The 8,958-nt window shown below is 39.3% G+C and overlaps 1 long non-coding RNA gene across 1 annotated transcript; it reads left to right on the top strand.

The window, feature by feature from the left end:
- Positions 1 to 1,112: 1,112 nt before the first annotated feature.
- LOC103103391 (uncharacterized) lies at positions 1,113 to 2,186 on the top strand. Its single transcript, XR_465636.3, has 2 exons — positions 1,113 to 1,199; positions 1,816 to 2,186. It is a non-coding gene; the product is annotated as an uncharacterized LOC103103391 (long non-coding RNA).
- The last annotated feature ends 6,772 nt before the right edge of the window (positions 2,187 to 8,958 follow it).

Genomic DNA, 8,958 nt, shown 5'->3' with positions numbered 1-8,958 from the left:
TCTGCAGTAAAATAAAGACTAATTTGCTTGTATTCCTTTATTACCTCGAGTATCTGTAGAGAGCTGGGAACCCTGCTATCCACAATGGAAGAAATCTAGACATGGGGTAGGCTTGGAAATCTTCCCAGAGCAAACATTAGGTGGAAGCATAATAATAATAATAATAATAATAATAATAGCTAACATCTATATAGCACTTACTACATGCCAGGCACTGTGCTAAGTGCTTTAGAGTTATCATCTCACTTGAGACAATAATTGGCATAACAAATAATTCAGCATTAAAAGTCAAAGAGAGAAAAGGACCCCTTTGGGAAACCTCTAGAACTGGGCTTAGTTAGTCTTGGTGATTTGGAATTTTGGGAGTGCCCCAGATCATAGGTTACATATGGGAGAATGTGCTCCTGGTTTATGCAGGAAATGTTTGGCAGTTGCTTTTCTTATTTCCTTCCTATTTATTTAATAATATTCTTATGTCTTTATATAATTAATTATTATATATTATTATTATTCTACTTTATTTTAATTTTATTGATATCTTTTTAAAAAATCATTTATTTATTTAATTAATTTAGACTATTTTTCTATGATTACCTGATTCATGTTCTTTCCCTTCCCTCCTTGCTCTCCCCTCCCATAGCCTATGAGCAATTCCACTGGGTTTGACATGTATCATTGATATTGATGTATTTTATAGATTCTTTGGGTTTTTATAACACATTCATTTCTGTGTACATTCTTACCTCATCCAGAGAGCCATCTTTTATAATAAAGGTTTAAAAAGAAAGAGGAAAATAATAGTTGAGCAAAACTAATCACAGTACCAACTTTGTTCCAGGAAGCTGAAGACAAATGCCCACAAGCAGGTAGGAATTTCCCCACTGTTCTTCTATTTGAATCCTTCAGGAGTCATTGGGACCCTGAGGCTCATAATCTAATTCCTCCCATTTCTCATCAAAAGGAAGAACAAGGAAAAGCTCTGTGAGGAGTTTGACAGAGGTTTTGCACTCAAGGAAAAGTGACAGGCTGAAGTGTTGCTGGATCTGCTCACCTTGACAGGGAGAGGTCCCAGGAGGTCTGGAATGTTGAGAAGCCAGAAGATTCTGAGATTTCAGTTAGATCTCTCAGCCTTGAGAAGCCTAGGATGGAGGTCTGGCCAAAACTTTCTCCTGAGGAGATACTCACCTTTTTCTCTCATGGTGACTGGACATCTTCCCCCACTCCCACCCCCCAATTCCCAACCGAAGTGACAGCTGAAGAAGACATTTGAGCCTCTGTCAAACTTATAGCACAGCTCCTGGTGCCCTGGGTCTGAACTGTGCCAGTTGGGCCAAAATCAGGGCAAGCCAAGTCTGACTCTCTCAGGGGGCCCAAGGCTGCGAAGGCCTAGGTTCCCCTACTTTCAGAGGGAGGGAAAAAGGGGTATTTAGAGAAGGGACACCTTCCCCGGCTTTCCTCACCAACTAATTCCCTTCCTGCCAGCCATTTCTTTGTGTTACCCTAGCTGACTTAGTTTAAAATAAGGTTGTTGTCTTTTCCCAAAGTGACTCAAGTGTGAGTGGGACAGCTTGAAGGGAAGAGTAATCTCCCTGAGAAGAAACCTTTAGGCTCTAGTAATGGGGGAATTCAAGAGCCAGTTTAGGGAAGCAGGCATAGCTGAGGAGGGAAGGCTGAAGGGGGGAAACTGCTCACTCCCTCTCTCTTCTCTCTGGGTCAGCTTCAAATATCAACTGTTTTTCCTGGACCCTGCTTTGAGGGGAAAGATGTTCATTCCTCCTCTGTCCCTTTTACCACCAACTAATTCCTCCTTTACAGAAGAGAACATGGAGCAAGAGGTGAGCCCCTGAGGCAGACAAGGAACAAACTGGGAGAATGGGAAGGAGGCAAGGAAGAAGAAGCTGGAGTGACCATGACTACAAGTGATATGGAAGGGGAGCAGAAGTTGAAACGCCCTTAGAGGGACTGTGACCAGGCAATAAGGAACCTACATAGACTAAATACAGATCTGCTGAATAATTGTTTATGTTACTCAGACCAAAAATGGTGATCCTTCCCTTTACTCCCATATTCTTGCTCTCTCAGGAACCCAGCTTATTTTTCTAGCCTCTATATCTTAAGAGTTTGTTTTGCTTTCCTTCTCAATTGTTTTGAAAACTGGCTTCACGAAGATAAAGAAGTTAACCATTGTTTTATTCATCTCTTTACTCAAAGGCAGCTGAAAGAAAGGCAATGAGGAATGAAGTACTAAGTGGAGGGGGGAGGGTAGAGGAAGGAGTGTTAGAGAGAAGGGAGAAAAGAGTTTTAAAAGAGTGAGGGAGAAGAGAAAGGCAAGAGTGAGAGAAAAGGAGAGAGAAGAGAAGAGGAAAATCAAAGAGAGATATGAGAAAGAAAGAGTAAGAGGGAGAAGAGAAAAGAGAGACAGAAACAGAAAAATATAGACAGAGAGAGAGAAATGGAAAGAGACAGAAAGAGAACTCTTGGAACGCTTCCTGGTATTGGGATTTGGAGTTGAAGAAAGGAAAATTATCTATTTTAATAACTTCTCAGAGTAATGAGAAAAATGTGGTTCTGGATTATTCCTTAGCAAACAAAACTAGCAGCTTGTTGGAACTGGAACACACTGGAGTTGCTGACGTGATGTGACTCTCCAGGAATTTTCCTGGAGTGAATAGAAAGTTATGCCCAAGGGATAGAACTAAAAAAGGGTAGTGAAGCACACTTGGAAGGGGGGGGCCTAAAACAGAAAATAATCAGCCCTCTACTCATCAGCACAATAGCATCTACCCAAGTAATTGTTAGACTGGGCCTGACACCACATGCATTTCCTATAATACATCTTTTTTTTTAAACCCTTATCTTCATTTTAGAATCAATACTGTTTGTTCCCTTTCTTTCCTTTCCTTCAGGGATCAAAGTTAGTCTTTATAATTACATAATGTTTAGATTTATGTTTTTTTTTTCTATTTACATTGCTGTAGTCGGATATATTATTCTCCTTTTTATAGGTACATAAAATTTTTAATTTTGCCTTTACAATTTATTCAGTTGTTATATGATCACACAGCATTCAAATATGCCTCAATGGAGACAGTTAGTTTATTAAAGATCATGGGTCCTTCAGGTATGCTATGTTTTTGTTATCATTTGCTACAAGAGCCTCTCTGTTCTCTTAAGTCCAAAAGTCATTCAGATCAATTAGAATGATATTGACTGTGTCTCCTTGGTTACTATTGATTAAATCCTGAAGGAATATTTTCAAAGGATCCTTAGCTTTTACCATGTCAAAGATTTCATTCTTGACATCTTGAAATGAAATAGGATATTGTCCATGGATTTTTATTCATTCCTGAATAGTCCTGAAGAAATAATTAAGAGAAAAGACATTCAGATATCTTCTGTTCTCTAAATCAAGCGATTTGAAAATATACTACAATGCTACAGGTTCTTTTTGGTTTTCTAATGCTAGCACAGAGTCTACATAGGTTGTATAATCCATTTCTCCATCATATGTAAGGCACTCTTGGAAGACACAATCTAAAAAGACATTGGTCATAATTGCTGTTCCATATTAAGAGAGTTCTTCCTTCCTTAATTTTTACTCTCTGTCATAATAACAATTCTTAAAACAGAAAGGCAAGGGCTAGGCAATGGGAGTTAAGTGACTTGCCCAGGGTCACAGAGCTAGGAAAGATCTAAAGTCATAATTGAACCCACAACCTCCCATCTACAGGACTGCCTCTATCCACTAAGCCACCTACATTCCCTTGTAGCTATTCTTTTTTACATTTATTTTATTCATACAGTATAATCTGCATATATGTCTTTGTTATATTTGTTATATCAGATCTTCTGATGTAAGGGCTCCATGTAAGGAAGGATTGTTTTGCTTATTGTATTTGTGTTCCTAAAGCCTGGCATAGTACAAAGGCTCACCTTGTATAAGGTGAGCACTTATTAAATGCTTGTTAATTGAAAAAAAAAAAAACAAACCCAACACAATTATGGTGTTTCCACTTCCATAATCCATCCTCCACTTAGCTGTCAAAATGTCACTCCCTACTCAATAAACTCCAATGGCTCCAAGATCAAAATATGAAGTTTTTCTTTTTGGCATTTAAAACCTTTCATAATCTGGCCCCTTTCTATCTTTCCAGTCTTCTTACAATCTATTCCTTTTTATAGTCTAGATTTAATGGCCTACTTGCTAGGTCACATATGATCCTCCATCTCCTGTCTTTGTGCTAATCTTCAGACTGGCAATTCATTCACCCAACCAGACTGCATTGGGCCCCATTGAAGGGCTCTGATTTGGCTCTGGAAACGAGCACTGAGCATCAGATGAAACATTCCCACATGTCCTCTGCCACTGTGGTCCTCAACTGAATGGAGTTATCTTCTGATGAATCTATTTTAAATAGACTCATTAAAGTTACCAAGATCAAAGAAATTTAATTGTTCTGGGACTAGAAGGGGCTTCAAGACCAGATTTAGTAATCTTGGAAACAGGACCCGACTTCCATTATCAGAGACATCACCATATCCTTTGTAAATAGACCCTCTGCCTTCCAGTCAGCCAGAGCTGGCAACATTGAGAAATATTATCAGAGAATATGTCAGTCTGTCTAGGAAGGTTATGAAGGCCCTTAGAGGATGGTATCCTACTGACACTGTGTTATCTAAATTAAATATCAGTCCAAGTATGCTAGCATCCTGAAGAAACTGATGATATAGGACTCTATCAGATGGAACATATATATGTATATATATATATATGTTGAATATATAAAAAGCATGAAGCAGTAATTAGAATAAGAGCTTGGGGAGAACCTAATGAGAAATGATTGTGCCTATTGATTGATAACGTATCATTAAAATTTTTTAATTAATTTATTTATTTTAGAATATTTTTCCATGGTTACATGATTCATGTTCTTTCCCTTCCCTCCCCTCTCCCCACTCCTGCAGCCAATGAGCAATTCCACTAGGTTTACATGTACCATTGATCAAGACCTATTTCCATATTATTAATATTTGCAATAGAATGATCGGATAAACAATGTATCATAATGTTCTCTTGTGATCTATTTTATAATTAGTTTTTACTCATGTAATATTTCTTTCTTTCGAGTTTATATCGCACTTACCAGGTATTTGATTATTCATCCCTGTAAAATGTAATGTGTGATTAAAACTACCTGAAAGTCTATTCACTTAAATATTGGTTTAAAAAAGTAAAAATAACTATGGAGTTCTGGCTTGGCAGCAAAATCAGACATCTTAAGTGATGAGTCATATGCGACTAAAAGCTGAGCTCTGGAGTTCCCATGGGGCATGTGGTGGTCCCCTAGAGACAAGCAGAGAATGTTTGTGCATGCTATGGGGGAGGGGAATTCCAATGAAAAAACATCTTAGAAATCTACAGTAATAAGAGATAGTTTGACTGTATACACTTTAAAAACAAAGTGGATAAAAGATACATCACAAATATCTGTGACAAAAACTTCAGATAGAAAATAATCTGTGCCCCAGAATTGAACAGGAGGAGATCCAGTTGGAATTCATTTTGGTCATTATGAAGCATTTCCAAGAGTATCCACTTTTTCAATACCAATATTTTCCCTATAATACTATATAACTGCCATATGGTTTGATGGATGCAGAATTAGCCCCAGAGTCAGGAAAAAACTGGATTCAAATCCTTCCCCTAATACATAAAGGCTGTATGTCTCCAGGCAAATCATTCAATCTCTCAGAGACCCCAGGCAACTCTTAAAGACTGTAAGACACAGAAAAGTTACTGATCTGTACTTATTTTTATTTTTTTTCCTGGGTTATACATGATCTGTATTGGTAGATTGCCAAGGGGAAACCAGCCCTCGTGGGGATCAGGGGTCCTTGGCTGGAGGATGGTGTTGGTGAATGAAGAAGATGGGAGACAGTTAAAGTTTTCACCTGTCACAAAACTGCTCCACCTTGGCTCAGACTGATTTTATTTTTATAACCTCAAATGATTACACATATACTTGGCACACAGTTTCATTTTCAACATACATGCTTCCTTACAGGCAATGGAATAAGTCATGTATTATCTTTTACTAAATTTTATTGACATTCTATAATTATCCTACATACTTTAATTCCATGGATTCTAACAACAAACGCAAAGCTTTTCTCCTCATCAGTAAGGCTCAACTAGAGGTCACTTTCTCATTAACCTGTGAGGTACCAGACGTGCAGTTAAGCTAAGAATAATTATTCGTTACAGTCATCAGTTACATAATCAATCAGACTTCTAAGGATACAATCAACACAGCATTGTTACCTAGTCTTCAAGGTTATTGGGTATAGTCAACATAACCCAGTTTAAGTAGTATTCCAGTAATAATTTTTCATTCTCCAATGTTTTACTAAGGTATCCTTGACATATTGCCTTGCCTACAGAGTTAACAACACAATTCAGTGAGGTGGTACGTACCAGCCTTTCCATAAGAGGCAATTAATATATAGTACAGTTTTGTTGGGGGTTTATTCCTAAAGAGAGTCCCATCTATGATCCCATATCTAAATGGGTACATAGGAGTTCTTAAATCTGATTTTGTAAGTAGAATCTCTTGATGATATTCTAAGGGGAATTTCTGTATCATTACATATAAGGGTGGAGTTTTCCTGGAGCTGAGTGAGAACAGTATTTGTAACAATTCCAATGTTAGGGGGTATTATTAAGAGAGAAGTCACACAGGGGGTCTGAGTGGGTGTTTCCATCCTTCCTGAGGGCCTCCGTACAGTCCCTAGTTTCCACCTGTGACCATGTCAGATAGCTTGGATTTGATGGCTCCTGGCAGTAGATGGAATTTCCTTTCTGGAAATAGTGGTTCCCTGTACCAATTACCAATTAAATCACAGGTTTAGTCAGAAATAAACTATATAGTTGGAACCTAAAATGCCATGAGAAATCACGTGAGTAAGCTTCAGCTTATTGCTGATGCCCATTGCTCCAAGAAGGGCTTGAAAGTCCATTCATGGAGGTGAGTCAATCATATAGTCTGTGAGGAATAATGGTTAGCACATCACTGATATCTAAGGACTATTAACAAAATTTAAAAAAAAACACCCTCTCCTCCTCCCTCTGTACCTTGGGTAAATCATTTATAGGAGATTGATGGAGCCTGCTCTAATGAGATCACAGAGCTAACAAGTATCAAAGCCTCTCAGGGTTGGTTCAGGGCCTCTGACCCAGACCTGGGCTGGGAGTAGGCTACCCAGAGGGTGGGGCCCCCAGCAGGTGTTACTTGGGGACATTTTGTCACTTCTCAGAATTGTGAGAAACCAGACTCTCTACTGGAGACCCCAGCCCCAAGTCAGCCACCACAGGCTCCAGACAACCCCTTGCCTCCAGAGCCCTCAGTCCTGGCTTTGCCCCAAGATGCAGCTCTCTCCTTTCTGTCTCACATTCCTTGGTGAGATGCCTTCACCAGAGCCAAGGCCATGAGGGAGTAAACCTAGGTTCAGGCCTGTAGCTTCTGTCTCCTGGGAATTCCATTCAATTCAATAACAAATAACTTATTGTGTAGTCACTGTATGGACTTCCTAAGGAAGTGTGAGAATCAATCATGACTCTCCTTTCTTCCCCAGCCCAATAGTTGGCAAGATGTTCAGTTTCTACCCTCCAATCCCTCCTCTTCACAGTTTAAAATTCAGGTTCGATTGCCCTGTGATTTCACTGGTGCAGAGATGAACTTCCTTCTCCAGTACAGACTAGTACTTTCTGTGCAATGTATGGCCCTAGGGAGTGCTTTGAGATTTGAGAGAGTGGACCTGCCCCCAGGTCACACAGCCAGGGTATAGGAGAAGCTGCTGGACTGGGATTTAGATTTTCCTTGCCTGTCTGGCCTTGATTTTTTTAGTTTGTTTTAAAAAACTTTTATTTATAATTGTTTTGTTTCCTTAAATTATTACCATGTATTCTCCCTCCTACCTACCCCCAACTTCCCCAGAGGGGAAAAACAAAACAGCCCTCCTATCTTCTGGCCTGGTTTATTGCAATTGCTGCATGACTGGTCTTCCAGCTTCCAACCTTTCCCTTTACTAATCTATCCTTCATATAGTTGCCAAATTAGTATTTCTAAAACAAATGTTATTCCCCTGTCCTCCCTATTGTTTCAAGTATAAAATTTGAATCCCTCAGCCTGACATTTGCTCCACAAACTGATTTCCTGCCTATTTCTCTAGATCCTTTTCACATTTCTCTTCTTCCCTTACTGTGCAATCCAGCCAAATGCCCTGCCTACTGTAAAAAATAGACTCGAATACAGGACTATAATCCCCACGAACCTTTGCTCCACTTCCCCAGAATGCCTTGTAATCTCACCTGGGCTGAGATGGAGAAGGTATTTAAGCTGATTCAAAGGCTTTTGACGTCTCTCTCTCTCTTGGCTCTTTTTGGAATTCCGTTTTGGAGCAGGCAGTCTCTTGCGTGATGTCAGGTTATTTTGTCTAGGTCTCTGGCCTAGGCACATGTTTCTTACTTGTATATTCTTTAATCTTTAACCTTTAATAGACCTCTAAAAAATATAATACTCCTTGCAGAGAGAAACTAATTTCTACCTGCCTCAGTCTCCCCATCTCCCCTAAATTTTAATCTTTACACTACTTACCATTCTGGTCCATACTGGCACAGGATGTCTTCCATGCCCTGAGTGCACTTTCACTTTAAATCTGCCTTTTCAAAAGTCCCAGCTCAAGCACCAGCTCCTTCAGGAAACTTTCTCTGATGCCCCCTCCTACCCTCCTTTTTTTAGTGCTAGTTTTTTCCCAGGCCAATAGAATGTAAGCCCCTTGAGGGCAGATATTGTCTTGGTTTGTTTCAGAACTCCCAGTCTTTCTTAAAGTGATTTGTTCATAATGGACTTCAACCTCTCTTGTTCCCTCATTTGTACATTGAAGGTATTGTATTTTTTA

This window comes from Monodelphis domestica, chromosome 3, assembly GCF_027887165.1.
Source record: "Monodelphis domestica isolate mMonDom1 chromosome 3, mMonDom1.pri, whole genome shotgun sequence".
Taxonomy (NCBI): domain Eukaryota; kingdom Metazoa; phylum Chordata; class Mammalia; order Didelphimorphia; family Didelphidae; genus Monodelphis; species Monodelphis domestica.
Note: the sequence above shows the minus strand (reverse complement) of the source record. Positions and strands in the feature narration are given on the sequence as shown.